Raw genomic sequence first — 20,840 nt, forward strand, 5'->3', positions numbered from 1 at the left:
AATGTTGATACTAGTGATGCTCTCTGACATACTGTTGTATACATACAGTTGATACACAGTTGACATAAAATGAATGAAAAAAAAAATGAATGCACTGGGGACATGTGTATATATTTCAGTGCAGGACAGTCAGGGTTTTGTGTGCCAGGAAGGCTTGAGTGTGCAGCTTCCAGCAAATGAACCTGTTCTGGCGTAACAGTTAGGTTCACATGCGGAGCTGCTCCATGGAGGTTCCGGTGAGCTACTGCACAACTGGAGCGAGGCCTCAGCCCTAGACAGGCCCTGTGATGTTATCACTGATGACCCAGCCCTTCCCCACCTGTGGTCATGGTCAGAGACCAATCAGAAACCATTAAGATGTTGTGCATGTAGACAGATCAGTCTGATTTTCTTGTCCAATCTGTCCTGCCTTGTGGCTCTGCCTTCCAAAGAGACTGTGGGATTACTGCTTTTACTCAGAAATACCTATTGCATTCCCTAGCATGGGGCATCTGGGCCACCCACTGCCAGCTCCTACAGCCGTGTGGGAAAGAGCCCTCAAGGCGTCTTCTCTCCTCCTGGGGATGCACTGGTCTCACTCCAGTTAGGAACTGGCTCTCCTGCCTGTGGAGAAGGGCCCTGGTGCTTGTGGCTCTTCCCAGGCCCCCCGACACTGAGGCTTTCCCTGGGGCAACTGTGGCTTCGTGTTTGAGACACCTGCTGTGCTCCTGGACCGTCCTCTGAGGGTCGGAGCCATTTAGCGTGTAGCTTGTAGGGAACACTAATACAGAGGCCGAAGCCCTGCAAGGGTCATTTTTGACAGGCCTGGGCCTTGCTGCCACACAGGTGGAGCTGAGCAGAGGCTGAGAGCTAAAAAATGCAGCTGCTGTGGGTACTTGCTCGTTCCACATTTTGTCAGCTGCCCAGACAAGGTATTCTTGGCTTGGCAGAGCACATTAAATCACCAAACAGGAAAACTTGCTACTCAGAGTGTGGTCCACAGACCCCTGCACCAGCATCACTCGGTTAGAAATGTAGAATCCCAGGCCCCACCCCTGAACTCCTAAGCTAAGTGAGTTGTTTGTACTTACCTTTTGCAGAGCACTGATCTAGCCCATCCCCCCAATAAATAAGATTGCTCTTAATCATCCCTGATTGAGGTGGTTGATCCAAGTTTCTTACTTTCAGAGGCTAACTTTTAATGGTATACTCTGTGGGCTCTAGGATTTGTATAACATCTAAATAAAATTATCCACTTAATATTTAAGTTATTTTATGGATAATTTAAAAGAAGAGAATTGTATTCCTCCTCCAAGAATAGTCTTTTTTTAAATTAATGTGTTTTATTTTTTGGCTATGCTGGGCTTTCATTGCTGTGTGTGGGCTTTCTCTAGTTGCGGTGAACAGTGGCTGTTCTCTTGTTTGGAGCACCAACTCCAAAGTGCAGGTTTTTGTAGTTTTGGCACATGGGTTTAGTTGCCCCGTGGCATGTGGGATCTTTCCAAACTAGGGATCAAAACCATGTCCCCTGCATTGGCAGGCAGATTCTTAACCGCTGGACCACCAAGGGAAGTTCTAAGAGTAGTTTATTTTAAAACATAGGACCTGTTCTTTATCAGGCTAGCTAGAGGTATTTGTTTGCGGTTCTTTTGAGAAGCAAGTAGCAGCTTTATCTATATGATCATGGAATTAGCAAATGAAACCTGAGATGAATGAACCTGTTGGAGCTGAAATTGTGAGTGCACTTTGAACGTTAGTTAGTTGATGGTGTGGAATCTATATATTCAGAGTCCTCTGAGTGGGGACCTGAAAAACTAGACAGTATTATTGTTTGACAGTTGATAAGAGAAAAGCAATAACCAAAGATATTCATCAGGAAATCAGAGTCTGAGTTCAATATCCCATATGGACAACTCCTCTGATGGTCTGTTACACGGACATCCGTTTCCAAAAAAATGTTGTATAGTCCTTCTGGCGTCAAAGATAAGTTTTAATTGTGTGATTTCAACTACATAAAGGGTGTGAAAGGAAAGTGGAGGCAGGGTTCTCATGATCAGATTTTCCCTGAGAGGCTGAAGTGACACTTCAGGGACATCTGGTCTACCACGGTTGTCAGAAACCACCCCCCCACCCCAACCCCCATTCCAAGGGAGGGAACAAAAGTGAATAGCTGCCATTACACATTCCTCTAGCATGCCAGGTGCTTTTCTCACCAAAAGAAGAAAACTCAGAATGCTACCATCCAGAAACAAGTCATAATTTGGTGTCTGCCTTTACAAATTTTTTTTGGGCATCTATATTCCTATATATGTGTATATTATTACCAACAGTAGTATTGGAGAGTTTTATAGTCTGATTTTCTCACTAAGCATATTGTGAACTTTCTTTATATACCAAACTTACTTCTGTAATAGTTTAACTGTACAGTAGTCCATTGTATTTCTTTCTGCTCCAAACGTCATTCACTGGTACCCTATTGTTGGTCCTCTTCTCTTTTTCACTATTATAGTCAGCATTGGCAGGAATATTTTTATACCACAAGTTTATGCATATCCTTCATTATTTCCTTAGGATAAATTCCTACAAGTGAAATTGTCAAATATTTACTTTTTAAAGCTTCTGATCTCCCTTGCCCTGTTACTCTCCAAAAGAACTATTTCACTGTCCTGTGGGCATGGATTTGAGTGCCAGGGTCTTATAAAAATTGAGATTTTATGCACAAAAAACTGTATAGATAGCTACTCACACACAATATACATACATGTACACAATAAGAATGGGCAAAAGTGCTCTAAAGAGTAGATTGTAAACAGGGAGATTCGGCTTTTGGAGGCCCACAAGTTGGAGCCTGTTCTGTGGTTCTCATTAAATGTATGGTAAATGGCAACCCACTCCAGTATTCTTGCCTGGAAAATCCCATGGACTGAGGATCCTGGTAGGCTACAGTCCATGGAGTCGCAAAGAGTCGGACATGACTGAGCGACTTCACTTCACTTCACTTTATTGATTACACACCTGCTCCAACCCCAGGCATCATTAACAATACCCAAACGCCATCAGTACCCTGAAGAGGCTTCATGAAAAGTAATTTCCCTCCAGTAGCCAATTTCTATCTTTATTCAACATCAAAATTGTTGCCATTAACCTTTGAGGGGATAACAGGCTGGGAATATTTGGGGAATGGTATGTAAAAAGCCAGGTCATAGCCACTAAAGGTTATAATCAGAATTGACCAGGAAAGCAAAGAGGATCCCATTAGTCCTTCTTTCTTTCTTCTTTGTAAACCTTCTCTCCTTCCTCCAGATTTGTTGTGAAAGCATTAGTTGCTCAGGTATGTCCAACTGTTTGTAACCCTGTGGACTGTAGCCCACCAGGGTCCTCTGTCCATGGGATTCTCCAGGCAAAAATACTGGAGCGGGTTGCATTCCCTTCTCCAGGGCATCTGCCTGACCCAGGGATCGAACCTGGCACTCCTGCATTATGGACAGATTCTTTACAGTTTGAGCCACCAGGGAAGCCCCCCACATTTGTTAAACTTTCAAATTTTGTACAGTACACTGGTAATGGAAAAGAAGAAACATTTTACCTGCTCTCACTCCCCCTTTTTTATCTCACTCTGACATCTGACATTATTATTGATATCAAAAGGGAGTGAAGCTGAGCTGTGCAACCAATGCTTGAAGGACTCCTCTTTCCTTCTGTATAACAAGAATAATTGTGAGACGTCTTTCTTTTGTCTGTTGCTGGGACAATGGACTTCCTCTGTGATTCCATCTTTAATATTCCATTGCCTCAGGCTTGAACATAGTGAGACTAAAATGTGTGGGTCATAGATAACCCAGACTTAGAAGCTGGAGGTCTTTCTATAGGCTGGCATGTTTAGAGGGTGTCCCTATCAGTTGGATCATAACACTTTCTGCTGTCTGTTGAGAACTCTCTATGAACCTCCTGTTACAGCGAGTAGGAATTTTTCACAGTCACCTGCTCAGGTATAAAAGTGGAACTTGCCATATGTCTCTGTAATAGAGCTGAACTTCATTCCTGAGCCTCTGCCCTCACACCCGGGCAAGGGAAGGCACAGGTCTGCAGTGGGGGCCGCACACCCGCAGGGCTCAGCCTGAGAGTTCAGTACGTGATCCATCCTGGGAAACCTTCCGGCATCCAGGTTTTGGTCCCGTCCCTTCCGGTCTTCTCCCTCCCACCAGGTGGTCTTCTCCCTCTCACCAGGAGCCGAAACGTGACATCTTCTGAGTGGGAAAAGCCACCCCCACAGCACCACATGTTCTTCTTGACTTTTAATAAACAAGGTGAACCCCCTGCTCTAGGTTTTTAGCCCTTTTTGGCTCAGAAAGCCTCTTCTGTCTCCAACCCCCCAGTCCTCACAGTAGAGAGCTTTGCGCTTCCAGGCTGTTTCCTCTGCTATGATTGGAAAACAACCTAAACTCAGAAGCTTGATGAATGAGTCCGTCAGCCCCCACAGTCCCTGAAGCAAGGAACAGCCCGGACTCTGCAGGTGGAGGGAGACAGGCAATAAGAAAACGGAGGGAGAGGGAAACTGCGGTTATTATCTCTGCAATTCATCTTCTAGAGCATCCTGAACCTACCACCTCCCGTTTTGTGTTTTTCTTATATTGCTCACATGTGAGTGTCTTGCTTCCTTAATTAGGTTGTGAGCTCGTGAAGGGACTCTGTCTCTGCCTGCTTTGCAGTCCTTGGGCCCATCAATAGGAGAGGGAACTTCAGAACTGGGTAGAGCCACAGACTGGGAGTTGGGACATGTTTGTTCTCTTTCTTGACCTGCCATTGACTAGCTGGTCAACTTGAGCAAATTGTCTGACATCATCTGAAACATGTCGAGGCGGGGGGCGGGGAGCAGACTGAAATGCCTCCCCCATCTATTTTTTTGGCCACTCCACATGGCCTGTGGGATCATAGGCTAACCCGCCCCCTATGCTTGGGAACATGGAGTCTTAACAACTGGACCACCAAGGATGTCCCTCCCCCATCTTTAATTTTTGAGTTGCCCTCAGGAAGCTTGTTCTTCCAATAGGCTGTAACATACATATTTTTCTAAGGAAACTTGGAAACAAGGACCCGGGATGCATCAATATCCAATTCAAGTTGGCAGAGTTTTTGAATGTTTCACTGAATTTTAGGGCAAAAAATAAATAAATAAAAGAGTCCACAGGCTCCATTTCCCATATTGCTAGTTTGATCACGAGCAAAACCGGATTTAATTGCTGATTTTCCTAAGACCATCCACAATGTCTTTTATATGCATGTCCGTAGTATTTTTTTTTCCCTAGACTTGTAATGACTAATCATGGCCCGTCTCATTTCTCAACATCCTGCCAGACAAATCCCTTTTAAATATAAATCTTAATTACTGTAATTGTGAGGGTTCCTCCTGCTAGCTCCATTGGAAGGCTGAGCGGTCTTGGTGAACAAATCCTGGGGATAGGTTTGGTTAACATCCTCCTCTTTTGTCTGTTTGACTTTGATGGATACACCTTACTTCTTAAAACAAGATTAGCCCTCCAATCATGTTGTTGGCAAGCCCTGCTGCCTCACCTCCAAATCTTCAGAATTTTATTGAGGTCCTGGCACTCTCAGGGGGACTGTGCCACTGATGGAAATGACAAGATACAACGTGTTTTAGAAAAAATGGCAGTTACTGAGTAGAGTGATTGTGTGTAGAATACTAGAGACTCTGTGGTCGTTCTGAACAGTACAATTTTTATACATAAAGGGTCTAGTACATTTAAAAAAAAATTTGTTGTTGGAGTTGCTTGAACACCCCTTTGTTTTTTTGGTTTGTTTTTTAATATTTATTTGGCTGCACTGGGTCTTCATTGTGGGATGTGGAATTTAGTCCCCTGCAAGGGATAGAACCCAGGCCCCCTGCATTGGAAGCGCAGAGTCTTAGTTCCTGGACCACCAGGGAAGCCCCCTGAGTACAAGCAGTGGATGTCAGTGTGCATCAGACCTGTCTTACCGTCTCATAAACTTGCAAAATCATTAAGTCCTCAGGACTTGGATAACTATGCCAGATATGCTTAAGTGTTTTTAACTGAATTAAAGCTTCTCAGACTAATCACGTATCAACTTCCTGGCCCTCTTCCAGAATTGCTGTCAAGCAGTATCGGAATTTAAAGTGACCTGGTCCTTCCTGGCTGGTTGGTGTCTGGCCTTTGATTCCCCCTCCTTTCCCATCTGGAGGTTTGTCTCACAGCAAAGCTTAGAAATACCTTTAGAGTCAAGTGGACATCACATTTCCACATGAAAAAACATGCAGTGTGTCTAAAGCGTCTGCCTTGCTTTCTATATTATTTCTCTCTTAATAGTTTTAGAATGAGCTTAAGAATATGAATCACATGTTCAGATTCCTGACATTGTTTCTGCAACAGATGATGAAAATTCAGAGAGTGGTCAAATACAGTAACAGCAAAGCTGTACCTCTTACAAGAGCCCAACAACCAGAAAGATGCCCTAGTGTTTTCCTCTGTCAAAGGAAAACAGAGGTTTTGTTTTCTTCAGCCTGTATGCATGCGTGCTGAGTCATGTTCGACTGTTTGCAACCCTATGGACAGTAGTCAGGCTCCTCTGTCCGTTGAATTTTCCAGGCAAGAATACTGGAGTGGGTTGCCATCTCCTTCTCCAGGGGATCTTCCTAACCCAGAGATCGAACTTGCGTCTCCTGTATTGGTAGGTGGATTCTTTACCACTGTATGATCCTCCAGCTTTCTGACTTAATCTTACTTCACCTGTCAGTCTATGCCGTGGGTGTGTACATCCTACACACCTGATGTACCATTCTCCATGGGTTTTCTGCCACTTGGTCATGTGTGTCTCGTCAAAAGACTAGGTATTCTAGCCTGTATTCCATTCTTCAATTACAGGAAAGTTGGTGGTGCTAGTGGTATAGAATCTGCCTGCCAATGCAGGAGACTTAAGAGATGCAGGTTCTATCCCTGGGTCTGGGAGATCCCTTGGGCGAGGACAGGGCAACCCACTCCAGTATTCGTGCCTAGAGAATCTCATGGACAGAGGAGACTAGTGGGCTATAATCCATAGGATCTCAAAGAGTTGGACACCACTGAAGTGACTTAGCATGCATGCTCTGTGAATTCAGGCTGAGAGAGGAGAAGCATTTTGTCTATATTATGAATGCATTTTGGATCCCCTATGTTAAATATTCCATATGTACCTCACTGCCACCAGATTGCCACTATTGCCAACCCTGTGTCTCGTTTTGACTATATTTTGGGGCTGGCACTGGGACCAGTCTTGTTCCCTTCACTGCTCAAAGCTACAGGCCAACCAAAGGCCTTGTCAAAATCATAAAAGTACTAAGAATTGAGAATATCTGGGACTTTAAGCGTTGTCAGAGACAAAGGGGTTTGCTTCAATTTTTAATTAATTTAGAGGTTTGAAGAACTGGCTTTAAGAAAAACTGTAAAAGAAAAAAAAAAAGAGCTGAAGGCAGGTTATTCATTACATTTCGGATGAATAGATTCTCCCGGGAAGGAATCTGGAAGCCCTTTTCTGGCAGCTTTTATTTCTGGCATTCAGGAAAGACCAGGCAGCTTAATGGTGAGAGGTTGGCCCCCTGTGGCACTTTAACGCAGCGGGTTTTGTGTTCCTTGTCATTCTGGGGTCTCTTTCCCTCCTGCTTTCTGACCTAATCTTACTTCACATGTCAGTCTATGCCCTGGGTGTGTGGATCCTACATACCTGATCCACCGTTTTCTGCCACATGATCATGTGTGTCTGGTCAATAGATTAGGTATCCAAGCCCCTGAACGGTTGAGTGCCTCAGAGTGGGGCTTTAGAAATGCAAATAAGTTTATTCAACCTCCTGCATTTGAGGTTGGAGGGACTCTAGCTAAACTCCCGGAGCCAGGTTCCCTGAAGCAAGCAACCTGCAGCAGCTGGAGGGGCCCTTGTTCAGACTCTGTTGGCCTCCTGAGCTGTTTGGGGGCCCTGTGGGTCTTAGGGCCCTGAAATGGTCCAGGACAGTTTATTTACGTGATGGTAGTGGTTATGGCTATTGCCTTGGAAACCCCTGCAGTACCCACATTGAACATGAGTTTGTGCAGTGAAGTGTCTATTGCATTTAGGTACCTGACTTCATCTTATTTGTTTGTTTATTGTCTATCTCCCCCACTAACTAGATGATGAGTTCTATGAAAGCAGAGACTGTTTTATTCACCACTGCATCCGACACTTCTGGCAGATAGTAGATGCTCGATAAACATTCCTTGATTAAATAAGTCATTGCCGTGCGTGCATGTATGAATGCTTAGTCGCTTCAGTCATGTCTGACTGATTGTGACTCTATGAACTGTAGCTCACCAAGCTCCTCTGTCCATGGGGATTCTCCGGGCAACAATACTGGAGAAGGTTGTCATGCCTTCCTCCAGGGGATCTTCCCAACCCAGAGATTGAACCTGTGTCTCCTGTGGCTCATGCATCGCAGATTGATTCTTTACCACTGAAGCCCAAGTCCTTGTCACAGAATTGCAGACTGTCAACGATAAATGGTGGATAAAGTGACAAGAGACATTAATTATTGCCCAGAAATTCTAGAAAGGGGTGTCTGACCTTGTCATGTCCTGAGACTTGGCCAGGCATTCATTCCCTTTGGAACAGGCGATCTGGACCTTCAATTTGACATACCTGCTATTAGGAAGTCAGTGTCTTGAGGACACACCAGTTTGTCAATTCTGCAAGGAGGGCCAGTCTGGCGGACACCAGACAGTGGGGGACTGTGCAAGCAAGGCTGGTGTGAAGCCTTGGGATGCAGAGTGTGGCAGTGAGGGGTCCTGGCACAGGCAGCATTGAGATAACCCAGTGGGAGGACCAGCATCAGGTCATCTGTCAACAAGCAGCAGGACTTGGTCCCCTCCCTGTTCCTCCACCAGACTCGGGACATCCACACAGGTCAGAGATTGCCAGAAGCTGCCCAGACACACTGGTCAGTCCATTCACAGCAAAATTACCCAACCACATTTCCTGATGGAGCCTAACCAGGCAGGCTGAGGTTCAGGGCAGGATGATCATAAGGTTGGTGGGCTCAAGAGGCAAGAAAAAGTGGGACTTCCCTGGCAGTCCAGTGGTTAGGACTCCATGCTTCTACTGCAGGGGGCACAGGTCCAATCCCTGGTCAGGGAGCCAAGGTCCCACAAGCTGTGTGGTGTGGGAAAATAAGTAAATTTATTTAAAAATAAAAGTGGCAAGGTGACTTCCCTAGCAGTCCAGTTAAGACTCCACTCTTCCATGGCAGGAGCTGTGGGTTTGATCCCTGGACGGGGAACTAAGATCCCACAAGTCATATGGTAGGCACCCCTCCCCCAAAAAAAATTTTTTTTAAATTAAAAGGGGCAAGAAAAAGCACATGTTGAGGAACATAGAGACCCAGTTCTTCCTCAGCCTAATGGCCTTTGGCAAGTCAGTTAACATTTCACCTGCAAGATGTAGAGAAAGGATATACCTTTGATCTTGGGGCTTGGGTTCCCAGCCAGAGATTGAGGCCAGTTCACAGTGGTGACAGCATGATATCCTAGCCACTAGACCAGTGGTCAGTGACAAGGGCCCTGGCCCTTTGGCTTTGCAGGAAAGAATTCTCACAAAGACAGAAAGTAGTGAAGCTAGTAAAGTGTTAAGAGGGAAAAGAGTACAGTACATGTGAATAGACACACAGGCAGACTCAGGGAGAGGGAGTCTCTGAACTCCTGGCAGTTTGAATTACTTTTATGGGGTATTTCTTCTGGGTTTCCTTTGGCCGGTCATTCTGATTTGCCTGGTTCACAGTTCATATTTGGTATATCTCAGGATCCTCCTGTGTGTGCACACACATCTCTTAGCCAAGATGGATTTTACTGAAGAGGCGTATGGGTGGAGAACATCCCTTGGCATCAATCCCCTTTGGCCTCCAGGGAGCCTCTTCTGCTCATGCATGATCAGGGAGGTCTCCTGACTTCGAGAAGAGAAACATGTGGTCCGGGCAGGGCCCAGCCTCCTCCCTTAAAGGTCCTGCTCTTCTTGTCTTTGAGTTTTGATCCACAGGGAATGAATCTCCAATTGCTTTACCCCAGGGCTGGGAGGTGGGGGTTGGGGAGCCTCTACCTCCTGCCTCACCTTTATCATGGTGGTGTTTTAAAAATTGGTTGGTTGGTTTAGTTGCTAAGTTGTGTCCCACTCTTGCAACCCCATGGACTGTAGCCCGCCAGGCTCCTCTGTCCATGGGATTTCCCAGGCAAGAAAACTGGAGTGGGTTCCTTCTCCAGGGAATCTTCCTGACCCAGGGATCAAACCCAAGTAAAGCTTAAATGAGATATTTTAGGCTTTTAAGATAGTGTCTGACAAACAATAAGAACATAATACATGATTGTTACCATGTAAGTTATTTTCTGTTACACTTAACAAGACAAAAACAGGGGAGTATACAAGAGAGTGAAATATGGGGGTAACTCTTTCTGTCTCATAAAAGGCCTGACCTGGTGCAGTGCTTTACTTACAGTTGCTTACAGTGTTATACATTCTCCAAGGAAAATCTAACTGTATATAATCCCATGGGAAGGAACCTTCCTCATCCTCTTGGGAAGCACAGGCCAGCTGGAAAGCTTGGTGAACAGCTCCGATCTCTCTCTACCCCTGGCGGGGGGCGGGGGGTCTGCCCATTGGCCTCTTGGGTCTGCGTCCTTCCCTCACTGAACAGGTGCTTTCTGAGGGCCTTTGAGAGGCCGTGTAATAGATATGATAAAGGCATATCCTACAGTGACGCTGTCCCTGCTTCTCCAGGGAGGCGGAGAGGCCTTTCATGGCAATTAATTATTCACATTTTCTCTCCTGCCCCTCCAGGACTTGGTTTTCTATCTAGCTCCATGGAGGCAGGTTTTCTCTGGGGCGTGTGTAACCCCAGTGCCCGATGGTGGTTTGGAGCTGTGTTCTGTCCCCCTTGGAGCCTGTTTATTTCAGGGTCACATGTAGTGGGCACAGGCTGGTGACAGCCAGAGTGTCCTAATGTCAGCACTCATCCCCCCGACTCTTCTTGGGGACAGGATACTGGCTGCTGATGTCTCTGTGGTTCACGGGGGCACAGGGGTCAGGTCTCCAGCCTCGCTGCTTGGTTGATCGGGGTTGCATCCTGCGCCGCCTGGGCGAGCCAGGCTTGGTGGAATGCTTTTCAGCCCTGTTCCCTGCTCTGAGGCCCAGCATCTTGCCCTTTCTGCAGAGCTGTAAACAGTCAGTCAGGCGTGCAGGCTGCAGCCTGGCCTTTGTTACTGCTCCCCGGGAAACCTTTGTGTTGCTGGTAGAGGTGGCCTGGCGCCGGGCACCCTGACAACTCTGTCTTGGAGACTCAGAAGTTACCTTCCCCCTCTCATACTGGCTGCCTTCCCAGTGTTGCTCTTCTGCGCCTGTCACACCCACCTGCAGTGCTGGCTTGATCCAGTTCCCCTTGAAGACAGTGCTCAGATGTAGAGACCCGGGCATGCGCCCTCAGGGAGGTGGTTTCTGGGGCATTCTCCCTCAGAGACCCAGGGCCAGAAGGAAGAGATGTAAATGTGTGGCCACAAAATAAAGCTAGGACAGGGACCGAGGAGCAGGCAGGAGAGCATGAGAGGGAAGTGGCAGCAGCTTGGCCAGAAAGGGCTGGAGAGTAACCGCTGCCCCTACAGCTGGGAAACGAGTCCTTTTGCAGAACTTCGAGGGGACAGCACCCACAGACCTCAGACGCCACGGCCAAGTGCCTGCCTGCTCACTCCCTGCCTCTGTGCCCTTGGCTGGTTCCTCCACCTCTTTGTGCCTCGAGGCTTCCTGCTCTAGGACTGCTTGTGGGAATTCAAATTGATAACAGCCACTATGGAAAACAGTATGGAGATTCCTTAAAAAAAAAAAAAAAAAATTGGAATAAAACTACCATATGACCCAGCAATCCCACTACTGGGCATATACCCTGAGGAAACCATAACTGAAAAAGACACACATACCCCAATGTTCATTGCAGCACTATTTACAATAGCTAGGTTATGGAAGGGCTTCCCAGGTGGCACAGTGGTAAAGAATCCACCTGCCAATGCAGGGGATACAGGAGACACAGGTTCAATCCCTGGGTTGGGAAGATCCCCTAGAGAAGGAAACAACAACCTACTCCAGTATTCTTGCCTGGGAAATTCCATGGACAGAGGAGCCTGGTGGGCTGTTGTCCATGGGGTTGCAAAGAGTCAGACATGACTGAATGCACATGTGCGCACACACACACAGGACATGGAAACCACCTAGATGACCATCAACAGATGAATAGATAAAGAAGTTGTGGTTAAACATACACAATGGAATAATAAAAAGGACCACATTTAAGTTGGTTCTAATGAGGTGGATGGACCTAGAGCCCATATACAGAGTGACGTACATCAGAAGGAAAAAGGCAAATATCATCAGTTCAGTTCAGTTCAGTCGCTCAGTCATGTCCGACTCTTTGTGACCCCATGAACCGCAGCATGCCAGGCCTCCCTGTCCGTTACCAATGCCCAGAGTCCACCCAATCCCATGTCCATTGAGTTGGTGATGCCATCCAACCATCTCATCCTCTGTCATCCCCTTCTCCTCCTGCCCTCAATCTTTCCCAGCATCAGGGTCTTTTCAAATGAGTCAGCTCTCCACATCAGGTGGCCAAAGTACTGGAGTTTTAATGCATATAAATAGAATCTAGAAAGATGTTACTTATGAACCTATTTGTAGGGCAGCAATGGAGATGCAGACATAAAGAACAGACTTGTGCACCCAGTGAGGAAAAGGGTGGGTGGAATGAATTGAGAGAGTAGCATGGGAACATATAAACTAGCATATGTAAAATAGATAGCCAGTGGGAATTTGCTGTATGACTCAGCTCAAACCAGTGCTCTGTGACAACCTAGAGGGGTGGGATGGATTGGTAAGTGGGAATGAAGCCTTAAGAGGGAGGGGACATATGTATACCTATGGTTGATTCATGTTGATGTATGGCAGAAACCAACACAATATAGTAATGCAATTATCCTTCAATTAAAAATAAATTTTAAAAAATAATATTAAATTTTAAAATGCCCTCTCTCACTGCTACTATTCAACATAGTTTTGGAAGTCCTAGCCACAGCAATCAGAGAAGAAAAAGAAATAAAAGGAATCAAGATTGGAAAAGAAGTAAAAGTCTCACTGTTTGCAGATGACATGATCCTCTACATAGAAAACCCCAGAAAATTACTAGAGCAAATCAATGAATATAGAAAAGTTGCAGGATATAAAATTAACACACAGAAGTCCCTTGCATTCCTATACACTAACAATGAGAAAACAGAGAAATTAAGGAAACAATCCCATTCATCATTGCAACAAAAAGAATAAGATACTTAGGAATAAATTTACCTAAACAAAAGACCTATATATAGAAAACTATAAAACACTGATGAAAGAAATCAAAGATGACACAAATAGATGGAGAAATAGACCATGTTTGTGGATTGGAAGAATCAATATAGTGAAAATGAGTATACTGCCCAAAGCAATCTATAGACCCAATGCAATCCCTATCAAGCTCCCAACAGTATTTTTCATAGAACTAGAACAAATAATTTCTAGAACTACACAAATAATTTAACAATTTGTGTAGAGACACAAAAAACCTTGAAGAGCCAAAGCAAAAGGAGAGGAAAGAAGAATGGAACTGGAGGAATCAACCTGACTGACTTCAGGCTATACTACAAAGCCACAGTCATCAAGACAGTATAGTACTGGCACAAAGACAGAAATATAGATCAGTGGAACCAAATATAAAGCCAAGAGATAAATCCATGCACCTATGGACATCTTATCTTCGACAAAGGAGGCAAAAAATATACAGTGGAGAAAAGACAATCTCTTTAACAAGTGGTGCTGGGAAAACTGGTCAACCACCTGTAAAAGAATGAAACTAGATCTAACTTTCTAACACCATACCCAAAAGTAACCTCAAAGTGAATTAAATATCTAAATGTAAGACCAGAAACTATGAAGCTCTTAGAGGAAAACATAGGCAGAACACTCTCTGATGTAAATCACATCAAGATCCTCTATGACCCACCTCCCAGAGTAATGGAAATAAAAATAAACAAATGGGACCTAATTAAACTTAAAAGCTGTTGCACAATGAAGGAAACTATAAGTAAGGTGAAAAGACAGCCTTCAGAATGGGAGAAAATAATAGCAAACAAAACAACTGACAAAGAGTTAATCTCCAAAATATACAAGCAGCTCATGCAGCTTAATACCAGAAAAATAAATGACTAAAGACATTTCTCCAAAGAAGACATATAGATGGCTAACAAACACATGAAAAGGTGCTCAACATCACTCATTATCAGAGAAATGCAAATCAAAACCACAATGATGTACCATCTCATGCCAGTCAGAATGGCTGCCATCAAAAGGTCTACAAACAATATATGCTGGAGATGGTGTGGAGAAGAGAGAACTACACTGTTGGTAGGAATGCAAACTAGTACATACTCCACAGCCACTGTGGAGAACAGTGTGGAGATTCCTTAAAAAGCTGGACATAGAATTGCCATATGACCCAGCAATCCCACTGCTGGGCATACACACTGAGGAAACCAGGATTGAAAGAGACACATAAACCCCAGTGTTCATTGCAGCACTGTTTACAATAGCTAGGACATGGAAGCAAGCTAGATGTCCATGGGAAGATGAACGGATAAGGAAGTTATGGTACATATCAGTTCAGTTCAGTTTAGTCGCTCAGTCTTGTCCGACTCTTTGCCACCCCATGGGCTGCAGCACGCCAGGCCACCCTGTCCATCACCAACTCCCAGGGCTTGTTCATACTCATGTCCGTTGAGTCGGTGATGCCATCCAATGATCTCATCCTCTGTTGTCCCCTTCTCTTCCTGCTTTCAATCTTTCTCAGCATCAGGGTCTTTTCCAATGAGTCAGTTCTTCACATCAGGTAGCCAAAGTATTGGAGTTTCAGCTTCAACATCAGTCCTTCCAATGAATATTCAGGACTGATTTCCTTTAGGATGGACTGGTTGGATCTCCTTGCAGTCCAAGGGACTCTCAAGAGTCTTCTCCAACACCACTGTTCAAAAGCATCAATTCTTCAGCGCTCAGCTTTCTTTATAGTCCAATGCTCACATCCATACATGACTACTGGAAAAACCATAGCCTTGGCTAGACAGACCTTTTAATGTCTCTGCTTTTTAATATGCTGTCTAGATTGGTCATAACTTTTCTTCTAAGGAGTATGCATCTTTTAATTTCATGGCTGCAGTCACCATCTGCAGTGATTTTGGAGCCCAAAGAAATAAAGTCTGTCACTGTTTTCACTGTTTCCCCATCTATTTGCCATGAAGTGACAGGACCCGATGCCATGATCTTAGTTTTCTGAATGTTGAGCTTTAAGCCAACTTTTTCACTCCTTTCACTTTCATCAAGAGGCTCCTTAGTTCTTCTTTGCTTTCTGCCATAAGGGCGGTGTCATCTGCATTTCTGAGGTTATTGATATTTCTCCCAGCAATCTTGAATCCAGCTTGTGCTCCAGCCCAGCATTTCTCATGATGTACTCTGCATATAAGTTAAATAAGCAGGGTGACAATATACAGCCTTGACATACTCCTTTCCCTATTTGGAACCAGTCTGTTGTTCCATGTCCAGTTCTAACTGTTGCTTCCTGACCTGCATACAGATTTCTCAAGAGGTAGGTCAGGTGGTCTGATATTCCCATCTCTTTCAGAATTTTCCACAGTTTGTTGTGATCCACACAGTCTAGGTATATATACACAATGGAATATTTCTCAACTAAAAAAAAATGCATTTGAGTCAGTTCTAATGAGGTGGATAAACTGGAGCCTATTATACAGAGTGAAGTGACTCAGAAAGAGAAACACTAATATAGTATATTAATGCATATATATGGAATTTAGAAAGACGGTAACAATGACCCTATATGCAAGACAGCAAAAGAGACACAGATGTAAAGAACAGACTTTTGGACTATGTGGGAGAAGGTGAGGGTGGGACGATATGAGAGTAGCACTGAAGCATGTATATTACCATATGTAAAACAGATGACCAGGGCAAGTTAAATGCATGAAGCAGGGCACTCAAATCTGGTGCTCTGGGACAACCCAAAGCAATGGGGTGGGGAGGGAGGTGGGAGGGGGATTCAGGATGGGGGGACACCTGTACACCCATGGCTGATTCATATCAATGTATGGCAAAACTATCACAATATTGTAAAGTAATTAGCCTCCCATTAAATAAATTTTAAAAATAATAATAAAATGAGGATGAGAGTCACACCTCCTCCTTTTGGGGTTGTTTATGAGGATTTCCTGAGTTCATACATATAGAACGCCAAGAAGGTGCCAGCCCACAGCCAATGTCATTTGTGTGTGAGCCAACAGCTTCACCCCACATCCCTGGCTGCATGCACACCCCGAGTGTGGTGGCGTCAGGATCTTATTGGGACTGTCTGATGCTCTGACGACTTCTTTCCCCAACACTCTTACTACCGCAAGTGTCTGTCTTTCCCTCATAGAAACCATTAGTAATCTTCTCAAGTGTGTGTCTTCATCCCCAAATTATTCAAAGCCCTTCTTTTCCATTCATAGTGAGCATCCATCACTATTTAGTGAATCATGTATCTCCACTGGTGGGTGATGAGGACACCATGGAAAAGTGCAATAGGCATTGCTGGTGACTGTGGTGTCTCCTACCGCCACCACTGAAGCTCCTGACCAGTGGGAAATGTCATTGCTCTGTGTGTTCACTACTTTTGCATCAACTGCACTTCTGTTGGTAGTGGTGCTCATGTTCAGTGAAACAGAAAGTAGCCAGGTGAGCAGAAAGAGCATGCAAAGAAAAAGACCAGAATCACCCATGAATTCTGATTGTTTTTTAAGCCATCCAGGTGAATTTTCACTGGTTCAAATCAACATGTTGGTGTTCAGTCGCTAAATCGCATCCAACTCTTTCAATGTGGGCACACACTTAAGAGATAACTGCATGAACGTGAATGTGGCCTAAAGGTAACTGGTCCATCCCTGAGCTCAGCCCATCACCTCAGCAACACGCAGGCCCACTGCCAAAAACACATCCCTCCTGGAAGTCATTCAGGCATCTCAAGCCAGCCTGGCCAAAGAAGAGCTCATCTTTCCCCACAAACCTCCCCACAGAAAAATGGCAGGTTTTTTCTATCGCAGTTAAACATCTTTTTTCTATCTCAAGTTAAACATCAATATCAAACAAGTTGCTTATGCCAGAAACATCAAGGTCAACTCCTCTCCTTTTCCTGCCCCCATCCCCAGGCTCTAGACTCCCTATGCTTTCTAAGTAGCCTAAGACTATGCCTTTTCTGTACACCCACTGACTCTGCCTGCAGCAGAGTATCACTGTGTAACAACAATCCCAAACAGTGGCTTGGGTCAGCTGATCCAGACCAAGCTCAGTTGGGTGGCTCTTTCCACATGTCTTTGGGCATCTGGCCGATGAAGGCCAGGCTCGGGTAGGCTGGGTCTGCTCCACATGGCTCTCATCCTTCTTTCTGGCTCCAGTGGGCTGACCCAAGCATGTTCTTCTTGTGGAAATGTCAGAAGCACAGGAAGGCAAGCCAAAACACATGCCACTGTTGTGTGTTTCTATTGGCCAAAGCTAGCCATATAGTCTCATTCAAAGTCAAAGGGTAGAGAAATGCACTTTAACCATTTAGTGGAAGGAAGTACAAAGCCACATGGCAGAGAGAACGGTGACAAGAGAATAAAGAACTAGGGCCAATAATGTAATTTCCCACATCCTTGTTATCTCTTACTAGACTCATCACTCATTTTCTAACTTCTTACTTTGCCTGCAGCCAGCCTCCCCTGACTTGATCCCAACATCCCTTTATTAAAACTTTCCACTGCCCCCTTATCACTCCCAAATTGAGCTGAAGCTCTGTACAACTTGGCTCCAATTCATTTTTCCTTCTGCATCTGTTGCTGTGTTTCAGAGTTACTCACCACCCACTTCCAAATGCGCTTGTTTTTCATACCGATCTGTGCCTTCATAAACAGTCTTCCCTCTTCCTGCAGTGATCTCCCCTGCATTTGGGGTTATTGTGAGACGTCATTGACCCATCAAAACCCAATTCACCTGGACTGTCTTCCAGAAAGCCTTCTCAGAGGCCCTGTGGGAAAAAATTGCTCTTTCCTTTGTGATATAATAGTAAATTGAAATTGCATCATGCTCATACTTAACTTGTATCAGTTTGGGAATACATGCTCAACCAGAGAGAGAGAACTTAAATAATTCCACCCACCATTCAACTCCATGATTGTGGGAGTATCAATACTTCACTTTGCTGTTATGTTAGTCATCATTACATTAGTTCCAGAAGCCTCTTGTAGATGAAAGACACAGCCTACTGAGAGGGGCCTAGTGTTTTAATGATACAAGACTCTTTTAACAGCCATGCCACAAGCCTTTATTTCATTTACTAGTCAACCAAAGGAACATATATCTGGGCTGTGTGGTCTTGTTTCAAGTCAGGACCTTCCAGTTCCATCTTGGAAATTCAAGGGACTTTCAGTGGTAGATAATCTATAGTAAATGTTTATGTCATTGTGACTTTAGACTCTTCCCATGTCAAACATGCTCCTGTACTGTATTTCCTATAGATTTATGTCAGATTGAATTTTAATCTTTTATGTTGGTGTTTCCCAGCTAAGTTATGAGGGTCTCATTTGTGGCTCATGGTTCTTTATGGCTGCTGCCTGTGGCTGTGCAGGTCATATACTCTAAGGGGGCACTAGTCATACCAGAGCCTGTATTAATGGACTGTGTAGTAGTCAAGGTGCCAGCTTCCTTGTCCCCCAGTGCCTGGTACATATCGATTGCTCAAGAAACATGTGGATGAATGATCGAAGGAGAAACAGGCAACAACAGACTGAGCTAAATGTTCCCAAAATGGGCTTCCCAAGTGGTGCAGTGGTAAAGAATCCACCTGCCAGTGCAGAAGAAGCAGGTTCAATCCCTGGGCTGGGAAGATCCCCTGAAGAAGGAAATGGCAACCCACTCCAGTATTCTTGCCTGGAAAATTCCATGGACAGAGGAGCCTGGTGGGCTGCAGTCCATGGGGTTGCAAGAGTCTGACATGACTAAGTGAATAAATCACCACCACCACTTGGTGGCTTAGTGGTAAAGAATCCACCTGCCAATGCAGGAGATGCGGGTTTAATCCCTGGGTTGGCAAGATTCCCTGGAGAAGGAAATGGCAACCCACTCCAGTATTCTTGCCTGGAAAATTCCATGGACAGAGGGACCTGGCGGGCTACAGCCCATGGGGTCACAAAGAGTTGGACACGACTGAGCTCACACACACGAATGTTCCCAAGTGAGAGATTTAAGAGTCAGGTTCCAGTGAAAATTCAGACAGGTTTTGCTCCAGCAAAATTAAGACCATGTTATTATAGGTGCCTGTGATGAAATATACCTGTCAATGCACTTGAAATGTCTTGTTTAACTACCAAAAAATCACCTTTCATCATGTGAACCGATTGAAACGATGGTTCCTACAAGGACATCATTCTTCTCAAACGTTACCGACGGCATGATGGCCCTGTGCCTAAGACCCTAGTGGACATTGTGAGGCATGTATGTGGAGACAGGTCTAGATGCTAGATGAATCTTGCCCTCCAAGTCACAGTAGACTTAAATTTTCCTTGATTTCCCTTGGATGGTCATACAACTTAAATGAAAAGAGAGCCATTATGAATAAGAACAAGGCTTTTATCAGGTTATCTGATAAAATATGCTGAACACTTCTTAAGTAGTGTGGCCAGCAAACTTTTCACCCCATGGGAGAAGGTAGCCAAGGTAAACAGTCAACTTCGCACTTGGAATCCGATGTTCTGCCAGAGAACACAGGGAGGGGAACTGACCTGCTCGGGATGTGTGGGCCTCTGGGTGGATGTGGCCCAAGGAGGGGTCCAAAAGGCAGCATGGCACGGGCTGTGATGGTCCAACTATGCCTCACCCCACCCCCAACCACAGGCCCAGGAAGCTCTGACAGAACATGGGGTTCACCCCCTCCCCCCGGATTGTTCTTCCCTTTGTCTCCAGCAGCAAGACGATCACCAACTGGCCACCCCACCATCGTGACAGTTAGCAGGATGCACCAGCCAGGGCTTGATGTGTCCTTTAGAGGAAGTACCTGGTGAAGAAAGGGTTCCATAAATGTTAAATGAATGAACAAAGTGATGAATAAGCCAAGGAAATAAGCAAACCAAGGGAGTATAGCAGTGTAGGGAACATTTGTGGGGGAGGCACTATAGTTACTCTGGGAAATTCTAAATGGTGTAAATGGATCTTCCCAGGCATCAAACCCATGTCTCTTAATGTCTCCTGCATTAGCAGGCAGGTTCTTTACTGCTAGCACCACCTGGGAAGCAAATGTTGCACACCTGATGCTTAATGTACAGCTCTTCCCTAAGGGCCCTGGTAGCCTTTCCAAATCCATGGAGACTTGACTGTGTTATTCAATGGAAGATATGCTCAATCTGCTGCAGTACCACACCAAGGTCGCCCTAAAATACCACGTGGCTTGGGAACCAGGGTAATAGTTCTTGAGTTTGGGGCTGCTGTTGTACCGTGCGGGGCTACATCCCTTCAGTCATGTGTCCGACTCTTTGCCACTATATGGACTGTAGCCCACCAGGCTCCTCTGTCCATGGGAGTCTCCAGGCAAGAATACTGGAGTGGGTTGCCATTCCCTCCTCCAGGGGTCTTCCCGACCCAGGGGTGGAACCCGAGTGTCTTATGTCTCCTGCGTTGGCAGGCTGCTGGGT

General features: G+C 45.2%; 1 protein-coding gene across 1 annotated transcript in view; it reads left to right on the forward strand.

Moving 5' to 3' along the window:
- FAM124A (family with sequence similarity 124 member A) overlaps positions 1–20,840 on the forward strand; it is a 111,905-nt gene that overhangs the window by 18,250 nt on the left and 72,815 nt on the right. The gene's annotated exons all lie outside the window — the stretch shown is intronic.

This window comes from Cervus elaphus, chromosome 30 (genome assembly GCF_910594005.1).
Source record: "Cervus elaphus chromosome 30, mCerEla1.1, whole genome shotgun sequence".
In the NCBI taxonomy this organism is placed as follows: Eukaryota; Metazoa; Chordata; class Mammalia; order Artiodactyla; family Cervidae; genus Cervus; species Cervus elaphus.